We start from the raw sequence: 20306 nt of genomic DNA on the forward strand, positions 1-20306 counted from the left end.
TTCTCTTCCACTAGAATATTCCGTGAGGATGTCGCTCGTGTGAATACACGGATCACTGCAAGTATATAGTCCCTGAACTTCACAATGGTCCCCTGAATGTATACCAGTCTACGTAAACATATGTGCTCTATACGGGAGTTTAATGCAACAACGCGATACAATTAAATTATCAGCCTACAGAGTAAGAAGGAGGGGGAGGAGGTGCTGTGGTGGTGGTGAACGGGCTCGCCGTTGTGGGCCTCACAGAGGTGGGCAACGTCACGACTGACGTCCTGGGCCGACTTCTAAGGGAACTGTGCAGACATATTTCTAAAAGCGTCTCGGGCAAACCCCCAGGCAGCGCAAAAATGGTTCTGCTTCTTTCTCGACGAATCGTGCTCTATGCAAGTCACGTGATCTTATCACATGGAATATAATTCAAAAATGGAAGGTCACAGTGTTTTCATTTATGCGCATGGATTATGTGCTTATAGGAGTGTGAGGACAAAGCGTGAAATGGCAGTCCCCAGTCTGTCGCTCATTGAGTCCCATACATTTAGTCCCGAAAGGGAGTAATGCTTGCGGCAATGTATCTATAGTCGCCATATGAACTGAAGTTACTTCCTTTTCCCTTAGACTGTGCATCACACTGATGACGACGTATGGTCTTGTTGTGCGCCATTAAGTCTCGCCTCCGTCGGACTGGCTGCTGAAGAACTTCTCTGGATGGTGATTATGATAAGAATGCACCACGGCAAGTAGTCTCATCACAACCACCCCCCATTATGATAAATTGTATTCGTAGATTACAGTTCGGTCGCTGAAAAGGAAGAGAGGAAAAAAAAGCCTCGCACATCCCAGGGTGAGTTTCAGCGGCGGACATAGTTTTCGGTTAGCATTGTCCCGGCCGTGGTGTCAGAGGGCAGGGAGAAACTAGTAAATTTTTACAGTGCACTAGTCCTATTGTGGGTCCCCTTAGAATGTTAGTCGATAAAAATCGATTCAGGTAATTAGTGGGGCTGTCGCGGCCAGACCCCCTGCCCTTCCACCAAGACCGCTGCCGTTGTCGTCACGTCCGTGGCAAAACAATGGGCCATTGATATTCGATAAACGCCGGAGAAGGTAATGTCCCCGCAGTCTCTTTCACAGACCTAGGCTATGTTCACACGGGCAAGCACTTCGTACCGACAAAGTTTCATCACCACCGGCCTGATCTCGAGGCGTGACGTAATTAGGTCCGTCGTGTGACGTGGCGTACGTCAGCGTGGGAAGCAGCTATACGTCACCTACCGGCATGGATGTATCGAGAGGGGGCAAGGGGGCAGTGCCCCCCCCCCCCCGTGGTGCTTCAGGGTCACTGGTTAAAATTATGCACTCTTGTTCATATAGGTCATGATTTTTCTCAGATGTCATAATATTATGAACATCCGCACAGTGCGCAGCATGCGTCTCCAGGAAAAGAGGTTATAGGGGGCTGCACTTTTGCCTCCTCCTGGAAAAAATTCCTGGGAACGCCCATGCCTATATTGGTATCATATGTGTGGATGGATGTGCGTGTATATTAGACCGCTCGAATCCCCCCCCCCCTCGTGGCGTGGAGTGTTGGAAGCAGTCTCGAGGTCTTATTTGTCACTGAAAATTTATGTTGCACACACAAACATAACCGTTCTCCGAGAGTTATTCATGGGGCAAAAACCTTTCGTGGTCCGCCACGCGAAAGCTAGTACCGGAAATAAATGTAGAAAGCTTCTGTGGCTACTGTTTGAGTGCTGTTCATAACTTCAATAATTAACAAAAAGAGTAACTAAAGCTTCCCGATCTCCTTGTGTCCTGCTGTTGAACCTTTAAAAGGTGTAAAATAGTGAGAGAGAAAAAAAAAGGTGAAGGAAATGTGAAAGAATTGAAAAAAAGTTCTTTCTGAACGGTCTTTTTCTGTGTGCTGCTGACACGGTGCGGCGTTACTGTCTAAAGGAGCCTCCATGACGTCAGCACCAGAGGGTGTGTACGTCAACGCTACATATCACCTTATCAGCATATCAGTTTATCGTTCTTGCGCAATATGTGTTGCGCAGTACACCGAATCCCAAAACGAAGTATACGCGAAGGGGACCTTCACTGCTACTTTAAAAATTACCAATTTTACTCTCGCATATACCGTTGCAAATATGTTCGAAAGAGAAAAGAAGAAACGCCTCTCAAGAAAAAAAAATCCTTCACCGTTTCAATTTCTTTTGTGATCGAGACGTGCACTTCAAACATAATCCCAGCAAGATTTAATTAGAGCGTGCCGAGAATCCAATTACGCAAAACCATGTCACGAGACGAATCCTGCCACGTTCGCAACTCCTAATCAGTTAATTGCACTCAAATATTCCCTGCGAAAGTACAAACTTCATTAAATCCCACTTACACTACTCTTTGCGATACTTTTTCGGCAGTGAGTAATTGCCAGATTTATTGTGCATGCCACCAATGCAAGAAAAAGAAAACAGCGACCTGCGTACTTTCGAAAGTTGGAGACTTGTAGTCCGTGATGTCCTCAACTTGGAGCCGGTTGAAGAATGATATATCACGAACCTCACAAAACTTTGCTTGACGGCAAAATATGTACGAGGGCCGTTCAAAAAGGTTGTATTACAGTCAAACTCCTTTACAACGAAACTCAGGGGACAGCAAAAAAAAAAAAAAAAAAATTCGCAGTAAAGGAATTTTCGTTAAAAAGGATGTCCATTATTGGACCTATAGGCTCCAGCGGGACCGCAAAAAAAATTTGCTGCAGTGGTATTTTCGTTAAAAAGGTGTTCGCTATAAAGGATTTTGACTACCATGAAGGAGCAAATTCAGCAGAGAGAGTCCCATGGAGGTTCACTCGTTCTCAACATATTCTTCACTCAACGCCACACACTTCTGCCACCGATTCACGACCTGGCGGAGGCCATTGTTGTTAACTCTTCATTCTTCGTGTTGACGAATAATAATAATAATAATAATAATAATAACTGGGAGTTTACGTCGCGAGACAACTGAGATCGTGTTGAGGAATAGACGAGTTCAGAAAATCCCAGAGTTCTTTGCGCACGCATTGCATCCTGGGAGCTTGCTGAGCGGGGAAACGAAGAATAATCCTTCACATTTCGCTTTCGCTGACCTAGACACCGTCGTGGACAATGGACCGGTAATGGGAGAAATCGGAACAGTTTGGAGGTCACCCGTTTCTTTCGTATTAGTAAACTCCCACAGTTCAAAGCGACGCTAAGCACTCTGGGATTTTCTGAACTCGTCTATTGGAAACTCTTTCTATACGCAGTGGGCCTTTCATACGTGGAAAGAGGAAATAAGTCACTATAGATGCGATACCGGGAGAATACGGGAGTCGAGTAGGGTTGCCACCTTTCGTAGCGAAAAATACCGGCTGAGGGAGAGGAGGTGGAATAGAGGGAAAGGAGGAAATGTTCCCGGGAATGGGAAAGTGGATGAGGGGTGGAGAGTATACAGAGAGAAAGAGAAAGAAGGAACCAGCGTACTCGCTGAAGACAATGATAATAACAATGTATAACTAAGAAAACGACTGTTGACTACGGAGTTGGGTCTGTGCTCCAGATTTATTCAAGCTGTAGTGGAATGTTGAAAGGAAAACCCTGTAAAAGCCCCTATGAAAGGTGTTGAGCCACAAATACCGGCAAAAGGCTGCCGGTATCATCTTCCTACCGGCAACCGGCAGAGCGAGCAAATAACCGGCCGTGCCGGTATAATACCGGCCTGGTAGCAACCCTAGAGTGGAGGCAAAATTTCGTAACTCAAGAAGGTCCCATCATGTTTCACTGTTTCGAGCGCAGAATGAGCCGGCGCACTGTCATGGAACAGATCGGACATCCTTTGTGAATGATGAAAGAACTGATGTTCTGAGGCTGGAACAACATATAAGGGACAAATACATGCAAAGCCTCAATTGTCCCTTATATGTTGTTCCAGCCTCAGAACATCAGTTCTTTCATGTTCAACAATTGCCGCCTGCGTCGATCCCGTCGTATGAATGTGTGTATGAGTCAGGAAAAATGTAAGAGTGACAGGAGGATGAGTGAGAGAGAGTGGTTGGTTTGTCCCTTCAGACGACGCACCCTGGAAGTCGCTGAGAAGGCGTGTTAGCTTAGCTCAATTGGTAGAGCCCTGGACCGGTAATTCAGAAGATGTGGGTTCGAGTCCTACAGCTGGCTAACCTTTTCAGTGACTTTCATCTTTCATCCTTGGCTGCTCGGCCCAGTACGAGATCACACACAGCGGTCTGTGACCAAAGCAGTTCTGACTTTCTTGAGAGATTCAGGTCTGATGAACAGCCTGTTAACTCAGTCGTGAAATCTCATTCTTCTTCTGTGATTCATCTCATCATTCCTTCACCGTTTGTTAGTCATCTTTTTTTGTCATCTTTGTCATTAATCTACCTCATCCTTCTTTGATCATCTGTTAGTTTTTCGTTATTTCCAAATTTTTTCTTTATTTCTTATTTCTTAATTTTCTTTCTTTAATTCTTTCTTATTCCTTCCTATTTCTTTCTTTCTTTCTTTAATTCTTATCTTTTCTTTTTATTTATTTATTATTATTTCTTATTTCTGGAATAGCAAGCCGACGTCCCGTTTGGCTGACATTTCCCCGTTTTTTTTTTTTCGTTTTCGTCTAATAAATATATCCCCCCCCCCCCCCTTGGTGAGTTCCTGGAGTGGCTTCGCGTAGCTTCGTCTGGAGCTGGTGGTGGTGTGATATGTTATAAGAAAGTGGAGTGAGGTCTGTTCCTGCTCAGACAAGGCGGCAAGTTTCACTCCTTTGTGAAAGGAGAAGGGGGAGTAAAAGCGAGAGGGTAGAGGGGGTTAGAAGTTAAAAGAAATGAGAAATTAGAAACAGAGATAAATAAATTAGTAAGAAGGGAGGGAGGGAGAGAGAGAAGGAAAGCTTTCACGAGAGCTCACGATAATAACTTTCTGTAACAGTTTGGCTCCTTACGGGTATTTTATGACAGCAGGAGCAGACCACGGCAGACCCAAAAGCACGCTGTGCATCACCCTCCCCGACGACACCATCGTCTTTGTCTTTTTTGTTTGGTGGTAAGTTCACATGCTGTCGCCGTTTGCTTCGTAGATCGTAGTGAACCTAACCCTTCTTCTTCATACCTTTTGTCTGGCTGACCTTTCCTTTCTTTTTCGTAATAAACATAGCCCCCCCCCCCTTGTTGATACAGCAATACAATGGGCGCCAGTCAATATGGCTGGTCTTCCACGATGATGCCAATACATATATATATATACAATGGGCGATACGATGGAATGCTGCACTTCAGTGCGATAGCAATGTGGCAGTGTTTTAGAACTTGTCTCAGTTGTTGACTCAAGGATTGAAATAGGCAAGATACGAATAACAAGTGGGGTAACAAGCGGGATAAATGGTGAGGGAAAGTTTAGGAAGATGAAAACAATCTTCTGTGGCTCATCTCATAGAGTCAAGAGTACACAATACGAAGGACAATACAGATCAATACAAAGGAGCTCCTGCTCTCCTGCTTGATGACAATACAATACAAAGCTAAATATGGCTGGTCTTCCACGATGATGTCAATACATAAGCTAAATAAAGTCGTCAAGTGAACATAAAGTCAACATCTCATCTTTTCGAGTCAACAATACACAACAATACAAGTGAACAATACAAAGAAAGAAAGGAAGTCGTCGGACGGATAGAAATGGGCAAGATATGGATAACAAGCGGGTGAAATGGTTAGGGAACTTTTAGGAAGATGAGTTCACAATCTTCTGTGGCTCATCTCATAGAGTCAACAGTACAAAGAAAAGTCGTCAGGGTCGCTTTCGCACAGATGCAACGTTTCCGTGGCTGCTTCCCTTACGCAGTCATTTATTTATTTATTTATTATCACCCAAGCAGCACAACATCTTGGGCCAATATTGGACCAATATTGGCAATGTCGGCCCAATATAGGACCAAGATTGGGCCAGTATTGCCGATATTGGTCCAATATTGGGCCAAGATGTTGTGCTGCTTGGGCATTTCTTTTTTTTTTTTTTTTTGCATGGCCGTGAACAACCGCTAGACTCAGCGCACTGCATCCTTCGTCATGTGCAGGTCGTCGTGAAGAACGTTGTGCACCCACCCAAGACTGGTGTGCACATGCTGCGCTATCGCCCGGGCAGTGGTCCGCCGGTCTGCGGGCACGAGGGCCTCCACCGAGCGACAGTTTAAATAATATATATTTAATAAAATATATTATAAAATATTAATAAAAATTATTAAAATATTTATAGTTATTAAATTATTATTAAAATTAAATATAAAAAAATATTATTAAAATATTATAATTAATTTATAATTATTAAAATATAATATTATTAAATATATTTCATAAATATCATTTCGCTCTCCATCTTCCAGGCTCTTTTGACCACACTGAAAACGTCTGCACCATTTAACCACGGTGCCATAAGTTTGGGCTCTGGTCCCGTACACAGCCGTACTGAGCTCAGCATAGATATTCTTTGCATTCTGCCCCTCGAAATCAGATCACTGCACGTGCTTAGACTCTCTCCGCGGTCGGCGCCATTTTGGTTTTGACGTCCTAACGGCGTTCTGTGGTACCAGGGATGGGCGTAAATACATTTTTTGAGTATCTAAATATAAATAAAAAATACTTTGTTGAAAGGGGTATTTAAATACTTTTCATAAATATTTTTGAACGTGAGTATTTAAACACAAAATATAAATACAGTATTTAAATGCCGTAACTACTACCATAAATACTGTGAGGAAAATGTCACCTGCGATTACAGAAATAACGATGATCATAACAACGAATCAGCAACGAACAATAGCATTTATTTGTTAGATTATCATGGCGATTTTAATATTACAAGTTTCTCGAAGGCTGCATCTTTTAGGCATCATCTGTTCGGCCGTACAATGCGATTCGCAAAGGAGAACAGCATCTCCACAGGTGGCGATGAACAAATGCTTGTATTAAATTTGACGAAGATGCTTCGTGCAACAAGGTAATTGTGTAGTCGTGACTGTTGCCCGCAACAACAGTGAAAAACTTGCCATCTAAAATGTCGCGTGCGTATGCTGACGCAAACACGGCATAACTGCACCCCAAGCTCTTCCATCTTCCCTAAAGGTCAAACGCGAGGCTTAGGATATGAATCAGAATGTAATGTATGTAGGAGTATTATTGAAGCATTTACAAGAATAAATACTCGAAAATGGTATGTAAATATAATAATAAATACATTTTCCATGCGTGTATTTAAATATAAAATATAAATACACGTATTTATATTTTAAATGGTATTTTAAATGGTATTTTAATTACAATGTATTTAAATACTGCCCATCCCTATGTGGTACTCGCGCTACAATAGCGCGCGATGTCTGTCGTGTTCCGAGACTACAGGCAGGTGCGCAACCTGTGCCATACCGCTATTCTCCGCCCTCTTTTTTTTCTTTCTCACAGTCTATAGCCATAGCTGCTTCGCGGCGCCAAAGTAATAATGAAAGGAAACCGATATTTACTGTTATTTACTACCAGGCCTCGATAGAGTTCATAAATAGTGAAGTTCTAAAGAAACTTCAAGGCGGAACCGCTCAGACAGCGTGTTACAATTCGTATTACAATAATTAATTGCAGTAACCCGTAAAAATATCTTGGGCAATGAGAAATATGAACGCGGCATTTATCTGCGTATATCCTCATAAATTGCTTTTATTGCGTGTACATGCATACGAATGCGTATTGTTACGCTTATGATGGCTTGGCGCCCGGCCACCTGCACTAGCACAATACGAAGGGTCCAGTCGCCTCGCACGACTCAGACCTTTTGCGCTAGGAAACCTCATTTTCATATACGACGAATAAAAATTACTGTATCTAAGACGATATTTCAAAACCATAATCGACGCCGTAGAAGAGGAGAAGTCATGATAGAAAACAACGAAATTGCACACCGGCTTGACGCAACAAATAACAATTTTAATTCAGACGTTTCGTCTCCCATGCGGGGGACATCATCAGTGAAAGTAACTGTAAGTAACTGAAGTAACTGAAACTGAAGGAACTGAAAGTAACTGTAAGTAACTGTAAGTAACTTGCTTTCACTGATGATGTCCCCCGCATGGGAGACGAAACGTCTGCATTAAAATTGTTATTTGTTGCGTCAAGCCGGTGTGCAATTTCGTTGTTTTCTATCACAACTTAAGACGCATATTCTTCATGCCCCAAAAAATCCAAATCATCATCATCATCATCTGGCAACACAAATACCATCGGAATACTTTCCCAGTCAGCGGCCACAGTCTAGATCGTGATCATGATGTCCCCCGCATGGGAGACGAAACGTCTGCATTAAAATTGTTATTTGTTGCGTCAAGCCGGTGTGCAATTTCGTTGTTTTCTATCACAACTTAAGACGCATATTCTTCATGCCCCAAAAAATCCAAATCATCATCATCATCATCTGGCAACACAAATACCATCGGAATACTTTCCCAGTCAGCGGCCACAGTCTAGATCGTGTCTAAGTCCCGCATGCTGTTCGCAATTTGCGCTGTCCCCAACAGCAGCAAGGCCTGATCAATCACCCGTGTTGCGCCATCGCCCGAGGTGTCGCTGCAGTTGGTCGGCCCACCTATAACGCTGTCGTCTCATTATCGGCTCGCTGTGAACGGTGAAGTTGTAAGGGCTAAGCCCTGTATAACGAAGAACCGGAGGAGCACAAAATGCAAAACACTGGTGCTTGATGAACGAGCCCGACAGTCTGTGCAAAGCGCCTACTTCGTGAACGGGGGATTTGTTCGTCACCCGCGGCGGCGGTGCTTCAGATGTGGACCTGCAGATCTATACCGAGTTGTGTGGAAACGTGAGGGGTCCTGAAGATAGGGGCGGTCGCTTGCCGCTCATTAATAGACATTACGAATGCAATGATATCAGTAGGTAGGTAGCGATGTATCGGGTGCTTGAACTTTTAGCGCTGGTATGTTTTACTTCGCTTATTTATTCTCGTCGTTATAAGGATCGTCTTTCTCGCGGTTCCCTTTTTTATTTATTTTTTATTTTTTTTCCAGGAACTTTGGATGCTCCAGTATCTGTCTCATTTTCTTTTTCTCGCTAACAAACCTCGCGGCATTTCGTAGAAAAAAAAAAAAGAAGAAGAAGAAAGGAATCTCAAACTGATATCGGCTCTCTTTCTCTCTCTCTCTCTCTCTTGGCTCCCACTGGCAATATACAGTATGGGATCCGCTTACTGATTCTGAGGCTGCTGGTTCGAGGGTACCAACTACTTGTGGTAGCATTGAGGTGCACTAACACATTGTCCCTTGCGAGTAACATTAAATACGGAGTGTCGTATCCCTATTATATCCTTCGACCCTTATTGTGAAGGGGCTCAATATTTCATTCCCTACGTCGCCACCAGCAGTGGCGCTGTAGGGGGGTAGTGTAGGGAATGGCGCTGTAGGGAGTTTCATCGCCTCTGGCGATGAAACTCCCTATTCATAATCATAAAATAAAGTTGTTGTTGTTGTTGGAGTGTCGTATACTGTGATACCAAGGCACGTTAAAAAAAACCAGATGCGCCAAAATCACGCCGTGGACCAGTCACTGTGACCTCCCTGGTGATCTTAGCTGTCTCACGGGGCAATATCCGAGTATTATTGTTATTAGAAAGTATTGGAACATATCCCACTCCATCCGCAAATGAAACCCAAGCAAAAAGCCCCGCCCGTTGACTTCTGAAAAGTTATTCGCCAACATTACCGAAAGTCTGCACCAAATGGCTTTGATGTGTACTAACGGCTTTGACACGCGGTTCCCCTAAAACACATTTATAGAACCAATATCGGGCTCAAATTGCGCGCCTCGATTCTGAAAGAGTTACACGGTGGATTGAAAGTTCGACGCACGAAAATAAATCTGAACCGAAATTATAAGGAATTCCTGCGCTTCCCCTAAACAATACATTTTTTCCCCCTTTTCTCGAACGCCCAGTTTACCCGCCATAAAACGTTTCCTTCGAATCACGCAAGCGCTGCTAAAGCGAGCGCGATAGCCATAAAGCAATATCTCATAAATCAGCTCCCATAACCCACCGCTCGATCTCCTGCCGGTTTTATGCCTTCCTTAATTTTTTTTTCTCTTCCATTTCTTCCTGTATGGTTCACCAGACACGTTGCAATACCGATACGCCAGGATCTTTGTTCCGTTTATTATTTTGCTTTCGTTGTTCGTTTCGGGGTTCCTCATATTTTAGGAAGAGGTCACGTTGTACCAGTCACATCCTAGTTTCATGGGGTCAAAAAAAAAAAAAAAAAGGTTCGGCAATGGGTTGCGCATTTCTATCCAACGGTACTACTATAACTTCGCTGCTCCGGAGATAAGTACTTCGAAGGAGGCGAGATAGACAGAAATCGTTCAAAAAAAAAAAAAAGAAGAAAAGACTGATACACAAGTTAATGTTGACGCTATAACAAGTGGCTGCTATACGATGGATGTAGTAGTAGCAAAAATATCGAAATTTTCGATATCGATATAAATATCAACATCGTAAAAAAATAGTCGATAAAATTCATATTTATATAGAGAAATTATCGACATTTTATCGATATATCGGGATTGATTTTCAAAAGAAATATCGATAGATCCTGCATCACTTTTCCTTTTGACAGGGACGCCACGTCTCAAACCAGGTGGAGTACCCATACTTTGGTATCCATACCACTCACTTGAACACCCCTTGCCTGGCATTAGATTTCGCTATCCAGTCATTAGCTTTGTCGATAAGACGAATAATACGAGTGTGGTTCTTGTCACAGAAATAATAATGAACAATAGCTTTTACTGTGTAAGTCACTTGGCATGGCGCCTCCATCTATGGCTCGTGTTGCCCTCTGGAACCGAACGCAGCCATCGCTGAACTGTATTTCACTAACAGCATTAACAGGACCTATTTAATTAATGAATTTATTTATTTATTGTATGTACGTCAAAGTCCCGCAAAGCGGGTACAACATGACGGAGTGGAGCATAGCAGAATAATAGAGACAAATGAACATAAGAGAAAATCAGGCACGTGATACATCCCATAGAATACAATAGGCAAGAATATATGTACAAGAACACAAGGCAAAAAATAGCAAAACACCAAAAGTTATGGATGCGACGCTGAGTAAGAAGGGGATTAACTATATAGGGCGAGCAGAATAAATCGTGGATTGCTTGCTTAAAAGTCAAATGATCACTAATTGTATCAATGTCATGAGGAAGATCGTTTAATTTCGTTTTTATTTATCGTTTATTTATACTACTAATGGGCTGCAAGGCTGTTGTAGGAGTGGGATTAAAAAAATAACAGATGAGAAACGGTACAATGGACAAAAATACTTGCTGCAAAAGTACGGGCTTGCTCTGCAGACCGATTTGTTACATGTTCTCTCTGTTTGTCATAAAATAAACTGAAACTGAAAACTGTACTAAAAGTCAGCAATAGTATACAGACACATCCTAGAGACCTAGAAGTTGTGATCCGTTAACCAATTTAGTGTACTCTTCAAAGGAAGTCGCATTATAGCAGCGTCACAAGAAAGGTTATTCCATTGGTCTGCGGTGGCCACCGATAGCGACGACGTTGTGTCCCTGCTGCCACGCGCTACTGCGCTGGCTCGTCAGTTCTATCGGCACCATAGCGTGAGGCCACGAGCATCTGCCAGCTGGGACATTCCATCATCGCCGGTCAGAACTCGTGTAGAGGAACACCACCTCCTCTACAGGTCAATGCAGAAGCCGTCTATGGAGCACAGTGGTGTTTCTAAGTTTTGTTGTGTTTCCCTCTAGGGAGGAAAGAAGCGTCATGGCGTTACGGAATTTGTCAACAGTTCAATACCAACTGCTTGGAGTAAACCCGTAGCCGACGTTGTAGTCGTTTGGAATAAAACGCGTTGCTTTACGTTAGACCCTCTCAAGTTTTCCAGCGTTACTTACATTGTAAAAAAATCCATATGTTTCTTACGGGACGTATTTTTAATCGCATATCGACATTCAAAAACGCACGTACGGTGCCTTGCACGTGCCTACGGGCGACTTTAGCGTTACGCAATACAGAAGATGCCTTATTGGAATGCGCGCCGGCGCTCGACGGGTTCGTCTCTTTAGTACGGAGGAGTTACTCGAAAGCGGCCACACACTGTCAACAGTGTGTCCGTCGCGTAGGAAGACAGCATCGTCGATACGTGAGAGGCGTCGAGAGAGGGTCGTTATGTACGGGTTCGGTCACTCTACGTGCGTTACTGCGATCGCGCCGTGCGGGCGTCTTCCGCCCTGTTAATGAGTAACGAAGGTAATTAAATAGACCTTTCGGATTGGCAACGAATCGTTTCTGTCAAAGTCGGTGCACTGTAAACTGAAAAACACCCTTATGGGTGTAAATGGCTTGTCCTATAACTGACACCTCTTTTTACACCATATGGTCTGGAACACCATTGTGAGTGGGTGCTTTTCCTTGAAAATGCCTTCTTTGCACCCTTTAAACACCCTTTTAAGAGGGCGTAAGATTGTTAGACGCCCTCCTAAAAGGGTGTATAAAGGGTGAAAAAGACGGCATTTTCAAGTAAAAGCACCCTTTCAAAGGGTGTTTTACACAGAATACACCCTCTCACAAGGATGTTCGAGACCATATGATGTAAAAAGAGGTGTCAGTTATAGGACAAGCCATTTAAAGCCATAAGTGTGTTTTTCAGTTTACAGTGTGTGTAAGGCAGGTTGTTTTCCCCTGGCGATTCCCATCGGTTTAACAACTATATGCCCTCCCATTGCTCCCTAATTATTACTTCTTATTTTTATTATTTTCTGCTCATTAGGTGCTGGAGTAGCCAGTCCGATCCTGTCACGACTTATGTTGCAGCAGCATCGTCATCATCATCGAAGATATAATTTAAGCACTGTTTGAAGACGCGCAGAAAGTGTGATGTTCTGACAGATCAAAGTTAATTTATGTCGTTAGAGGATGTTTGTTGAGTACAAGCGTGGATCGCTATCGGTACGCCATATGATATCCAACACGATTTCAATATCGCGACGTCAACGAACCATTTTTGGGACCAATACCATGATCGGTCAGTGGTGTTCACTGACACTTCGTCTATATACACTATATTCGAACGGCGCAGGACAACCAGAACGATCGAGCTATACACTCAAGAGGTCGGTGTAAGCTTTGTAGACCCCCCATATTTTTACGTGTTTTACCGTAGTAGACAGCGAAAAATTTGATGGTCCCTACACACTCTGAGCTCAGAGTCTGCAGTAATGTACATAGTGTACATACCTATTGTTCTACATTCCTCTTGTATATATGTACCACTGACCAATTAAAATAAGTTTTTAAAAAAGCTAATAAGTAAGCTCAGAGTCTCCCATGGCTATGATGACGGCTTTCCATGCCGTGGTAGGTGACCCGGGTTCGAATCCGTGCGCCGACAGTGCTGTCTTGGCGTTTTTTCCTGGATTTTCCTCAGACGCTTTAAGATAAATGTCGGCACTGTTCCCTGCGAAGTCGGCCCAGGACGCACGATCTCCCCCAAGTAACATGCCGACACGCCGAAAGGCAGACCGCTCGGAAATAGCACACCACCACCAAGCGCACTCAAAGAACGAAAAAAAAAGTATATTGGGGAGCGTTTACAGCTTCTTTTCCCCTAGATTTCTTTTCCCCTTCTCCACATTTTAGGCCCCTGACACTGAATTTACTTCCCTGCCACAGCAAATAGTCCCTAAACTTCGCATTCCGTATACATTTATAGTCCCGAATGGGACTAGTGGTTGAGGTAATGAATGTAGTCCCCAATAGGGGCTAAAGTTACTCAGTTTCCCTCAGAGTTTACCAACGGAGTAGAAAACTCGTTCCTAACGCAATGAAACAGTTTGCCAGCAGAGTGGTCCGCATACAGATCAGCAGACGGTTCGGCCAAAAGTGAGCCTCATCCATCTCCACCCGAGGCACATTAAGGGCAGCTGCTATGCATTTTTCAACGCGGGTCGACGTCCACTGAAAAAGAGATGGAGAAATTTCCCCACGGGCGACCTTTCCGGAGACTTTCAAAACTGCCTATAATGATCTCAGCCTTATTTCCTGTCGTCTTCCTATAAACTGTTTACGGACGAAGAGAAAGTTCCGAATGATCCTGCTTCCGGATAACAAGAGGCGTAGGATGTTTTCTTTTGCTTGTTTTTAACGTGGAACGCTGGGATTATTAAGAAAGCAAGGAGGAATAATCACCTCCGATGTTTTCAATTCATTAAGCTTCAAAATAGACTGTCGAATTTGTACAGAAACTGATTAAAAAAAACAAAAAAAAAAACAAGAACAACATACTGTTCTTTGTTGTCATATGATTGTTACCAACTTCTTGGGCCGAAATAATTAATGCGAAGAACTTACTCATTTTATCTTCGATGTAATATCTTACACTAATTGCGATTCAAGTTTAAAGAGGCCGACTGCTGCAAAGCTAGAGTTCCAAGAGATGTTGAATTTCCCCATTCATTATCATTAATTTATCTGTTGTTTTTATTTTGTTTTTGTTTTGTTTTTTTCCTCTTCTACTACTCGAGCGACACGAACGTGTATTCCATAGCTCCGCTAGCTCCTTCCGCTACATTTCATTTCATTTCATTTCATTTCATTTATTTCTTCACAGAAAACAAGTGAAGGGGAGGCTGAGGCAAAAAAGACATCCATAGTGAAGTTTACGGGAGGGCACCTGCCCTGCCGTAAGCGAAGCGGCACCGATAAGTGAAGACCCCCCTCCCGCCGATGTCCAGGGGGGCGCCTCACCAGTCCACCACAGTCGGTCCCCGGTGGATCGCCGCCCCAGAGAACTGGGAGTCTGAGGCCTATCGCTGCATAATGATGTTCAGCCCCCGGTCGACTGGTCGTCACTTAGGGAGATCGGGTTATTTGACCCGATAGAAATTAATAGGGACGACAATGAAGGGAATCCCATTACTCTTGTGTCCTACAAGAAGAACCGGTCAGCGGGCATACCGGTTGTCTTCACTCCCAAGCAGCCTTTTCTGCGTGTCAATCCAAATGCCGTTGCCCGGGATACTTGTGCCGGCGCTCAGGAGCCTATTAGAAAACACCGCTTCAACACGGATGGCAGCATGCGCGTCTTCGTGTCGTCTGAGGCACCCGTTGAGAATCTGCTTACTCTGCAGACAGTCGCGGGCATTGATGTGCTGGTACAGATTGCGAAGTCTTACATTCCTGACATGGGGAAGATCAGCGATGTTCCCCTGCCATATACGGACGAAGAAATTGCGTCTTTCTTGGAAAACTCGGGCGTGTTGTCAGCACGGTGGCAAGTCCGGCATGTTTCCAAGGAAGATGGTCAGGATGTGTATACCCCCCCCCCCCAAATTACTTATCCTCACCTTCAGCTCCAACGTAAAGCCCCTGGATAGTGTTTTTCGCTGGGTTTCTCGCAGTATACGGTGCGTGAATACATTGGGACTCCCGTTCAGTGTTTAAGCTGTCAACGTGTTGGTCACATTGCCCGCAACTGCCGAGGCTCAATAAGATGCAAGATATGCGCCGATACACACACGGTAGTGGAGTGAACCGTGACACGGCAGCCTCGGTGTGCGAACTGCGGGGGGGGGGGGGGGGGGGGGGGTCCTCACGCGGACTCTGATTCGCGCTCTATCCAAAGGGCGGTTCTGCCAAGTGATCGTGGCTCGGAGAGGAATGTCCAAGGAAGAGCAAGCCCTGTGATTACTACCCCTGCTGTGCGACGCAAGCGGCGGGCTAAGGAAATATCCTCTTCTGTACGACACCCATCTTGTGGTGCCTCAGATCTCTGACAGGTGCGACGGAGTGCCATTAATCGCTGGCAGCACGGCCAACCCCAATACTCCAGTCTCTGCCAGAGGGTGAATTGGCTCTGGCTTTCTGTCAGGCCATTGACACACATTCCGAGGTAGCGTGTTCACCGACTTTCATGTGCCATATATGGCCTGTTTGACGGTACAGGTTGAAGCCAGTCCAACCATCGCTGATCCGCAGATGGATAGCGATTTTTCGCTCACAGAGTTAAAGAACGCACTGCTCCTGTCACGTGTTCGATCCGCCCCAGGCCCGGACAATATCACTTATCGGGCTACCCGTAACCTGGATGAGCGGTGTCAGAAGTGCCTACTCGAGGTATTTAATACGTCCTGGGGAACAGGTGACAGTTGGAAGCAAGCGCGATTCGCTCCAGTACTGAAGCCCGGAAAATCACCCTTTCAGCTCTCTCCTTTCAGGCTAGTGAGCTTGACCAGCTGCCTTGGCAAGCTGTTAGAACGAATCCACAGAATCGAGCGGTGGCTCGCGAAGTCCTTCTTTCCCGCAGGAAGTAACAGGATTCCGCCATCAGAGGTCTTCCATGGACTCTATTCTTGACTTCATTACGTCGGTGGAGGAAGCAAAGGCGCCTAAAGAAGACGGTGGCTGCATTTATTGATGTTAAACACGCTTGCGACACCGTGAACCACACGTCCATTCTGCATCCCCTCACCCAAGCCGGTCTATATATACCCTCCAGAGCACTCTCGTGGATTATGGAGTTCCTCCATGGCAGACAACTATTTGTTCGCGCCTGTCAGGGGGATACGCTGCAGGTCTCGATGACTCGTGGTCGCCAACACAGCTCCCAGCACTCATCTTAGGGCTTTTTCCGGCACCAGACATCCCCCGGTCGGTGCCTTATGGGCTATCAAGGAAGAAAGGCTTGTGACGTTGCAGCGTGCGTGACGAAGCAGCTCACTCTTGATATGATGAGCGCGTGTTATGCGACTTCCACAGCATATTCACGGACGGCTCAACCACGAGGGGAAGTTCGTCCTCCTCATGTGTCATTCCCTCAGAGTCAATTTAAGATGGCCATCGTCTCTCACGTCAACATTCGCCGAGCTTTATGCTAATCTTTTCGCCCTGCGGAAAATTAGTGACAGTCCCGTTCGCTCCTCGGTCGTTTTTACGGATCCCTGATTTGCGCTGCAGTGTGTGGCAACTATGGGACTTCGCGTATCCCTCAACCCTGTGGTCATTGAAATCCCACAAGTTTATAAGAAAGAACGCGCACAGGGCCACTCTATCGTTTTCCGGATCATGTGGGCATCTGTGGAAACGAGGATGCAGATCGAACGGCCGCAGGCACTAATCACCTTCCTTCACCACAGTTTCAACCGGCTTTCAGACATCATCTCGGTGCGTCCAGCCTCTGTTCCACGTGTGGTGTGCGCGGTGACCTCCATCACATCGTCATCGTCTGCGGACAGTACGATCGCGAGCGCGTCCAGCACTGGACTAATGGACAAACTCTAATAGGACACTTTTCCATCATCATCCCATTTATGTGTCTGTTCACTGTTGTTGTTTGTCTTACTATAGCTAAGTGACTGACGGATTAAAACGCATTGCTGCAATTCGCGTCGGTTGAGCCACTTCCGTCTTAAGTGCAGAAACAGCTCGAATCGGCAACCCAACACAACAACCCTTCCAACAACCATAAGCGGCGTACCTGAACTTGAACCTCCTCCACCGCCAAAAGAGGCAGAGAGGAACCGCAGCCCATCGGCAGAGTCCCATCTTTTACTTCCAGAACAAGAGGGCTCTGCCTTCGCGAAGATCACGAACTTTTTCTGCCCTATAGAACTTTGCTCCTAGCAGATAAATTTCATAGACTAGTTATGAAATTGCTATCGACTGTTGGTTTAGCCCTCGAATGGGCAAGCCCTGTCGGACAACCCTGGCAGTAGGTTTATCCAGATCTTAGGGCACATACAGTTTTTTCTTCTTCTTCTAAATGTTCACTTCAAGTTGTTTTCCCTCTTTGCTTCGTAACACGCTCAGAAAGTTCACCGAACGTTCTGTAAAAATATTTGGTTCGTTGCTTCCCAGCCTTGGTACAACAACAACAAAAAAAAAAAAAAAGAAGAAGGCCACGCTACGCTGCTGCTTACGCCTCCGGAGTTTTGCACTGCCGTGACCAGCGTCAGTATATTTCTTCCCCTTTTTCCAGAGGAAGGCTTCGCCCCGAGGCTCTGTAAAGCGGAAGTCCATTTCCGAAAGAGTCCCCGATGAGTTTGTATTGGGCGCTTCTGTGTTGTTTCCTTTCTCTTAACAGTTTATTTTGTTTCGCAGAAATGAAGAAGAATGAGTGTCAACGTCATTGATGGACGATGGAAGAGGAAAGGTCGAGGTCGGAGGACCAGCTTTATACATCCGAGACAAGAAGCAGTATGTGGTGATGTTGCCACGTGGTGGGTTTTTGTTTCTGAGGTGATGGAGCGAGTGACAACATTTCACCCCGTGAGGGCACCTGGCGTGTCGTGAGCGCCACCTGTTGTCTACTGATTGAAATGTTTGGATGAAAAGAAAAGGGAGACTGTATACTTCCGGGCTCACACGGATATTTAAAAAGCACCATCGCGGTCACAACGAAAATGTGGCGATTGAGCGTTGCGCAGACGTCGATAGATGGAGAGAGGACAGCAGAAACGTGTGAGAAACAGTGGCCTAGTAACCATCCTGGGCAGACTTTATGGGGGGGGGGAGAGAGAGAGAAATACATGATGACGATGATATGGGGATGACTTCCGCTCATTGAGCAGAATGCTACCCCATTGCTATTGGGGGAAAAATGAGAGGATGGGGGAATGGAACGATATCCCTCTGAAAATCTGACAGTATAATATCCAGGGAACACCGCAGACAAGAACAGCCACCAATGCGAATAGAACTCATCACCTCCTAGTCTTTAAGCATGACCTTTTTGGGCTGCCGTTAACACTCAGCCACACCACCGGTTCGATGAAATAGTAATTAATTTGTCGATGGGTGCCGACCAACAGGCAAAGCCTAGGTAAGTAAGTAACACAATAGAAGGTCCGAAAAAGTTACAGAAGGTCAGGTCAATACGGCTAATAAGCTATCTATCTTACATATCGGCATGCACACCTACGCGACACTGGTTACGCAACCACTATCCATGAAGCCCATCCTATCTGTCCTCGGCGCGGGTCCCAAAAATAACGCCACCAACACGTAGAGACAATCCCCTAAAAATTGGCTCCCAAATCCTCGCACCAAATCCCCCTAAAGGCCAGCGAAGCAAATTGGATGTAGCCATAGCGATAACCTAATAGGCAGCGCAAAGGTCTCCCGGGATAGGGCACATTTTCATATAACCGACAGCCAGCAAAAGACACGAAGTGTGTGTCCCTCGTGAAATGATTGTATCTTCGTATAAGGTATTCCCACTATATACAGCGGCACGCATGATACGGTCCTGCTTTCCGAAATGCAGACAATTCGACCACGCGTACAATATTACAAAGACTTCTGGGACGCAGAAAATCTGATACAATAAAAGTGGAACCAAATATGGCTCAAATATATGGAAGTTGAAAGTTTGCTTTCCCTATTTGGGATTTTCGCGAATCTTTGCAGCAAATGCGAGAGCGTGAAACTTACTCCGAGTTAAGTCCAAATATCGAAAGATTGCAACGTTCGGCATGGTCTTAGGAAGAATGTAGGGATAGTTTTTCCTTTTCTTCTTTTTTTTTTTTTCAGTTTTGAATCGACAACAGTTTCTAGGAACTGCTTTCGCTTCAGTTACTCTGAACGTTGAACGCATTGCATATTCTAATAATTGTAAAAACTCCAGCACTGGGAAGACGAAAGATGCGCACATACATACACAACAGCGATTTTTGGTATGCATTACTAACGTGCCCAGACCTAAACGCTTTTCCATTGCATATTATTTCGAATTTAAATAATATAGAATTTTCGTCGTTTAAACGTAAAAGTAATTTCAGACTCATCTCCGCTTGCGTGTATGTTTACCCGCTTTTGAACGAAACAGAAGTGGCACCCCAAAAAACATTTTGAAACTTTGGCCCCCCAAAACACAAATAAAACTAGACTATGGTAATGTCCTCTTTCCAGCATAGCACTTCTGCTATGCGGGAAAGCATGCGTATGCGCGCAGCTCCGAACAGAAAAATTGTTTAACTGTTGCGAACAGTCTTATATAAAAGTCATTTAATGTCACTTCTGAAACTGCGTGAAGTCGACAGAAAACGGGGAGGGAGAGAGAGAGAGAGAGAGAGAGAGAGAGAGAGAGAAAGAAACCTCGTTTATTAACTCTCCCCGTCATATTCTCTCCAACGACTCCTGCTTAAACACACGTATTCGTGAACAAAGCCATTAATGCTATATACTCCGGACTTCCTTCGT

General features: G+C 44.9%; 1 protein-coding gene across 2 annotated transcripts in view; it reads right to left on the reverse strand.

Moving 5' to 3' along the window:
• Positions 1 to 20306, reverse strand: part of LOC135394887 (serine/threonine-protein phosphatase with EF-hands 2-like) — a 188679-nt gene that overhangs the window by 128082 nt on the left and 40291 nt on the right. The gene's annotated exons all lie outside the window — the stretch shown is intronic.

The sequence above is a fragment of the Ornithodoros turicata genome, chromosome 5 (genome assembly GCF_037126465.1).
Source record: "Ornithodoros turicata isolate Travis chromosome 5, ASM3712646v1, whole genome shotgun sequence".
NCBI lineage: Eukaryota > Metazoa > Arthropoda > Arachnida > Ixodida > Argasidae > Ornithodoros > Ornithodoros turicata.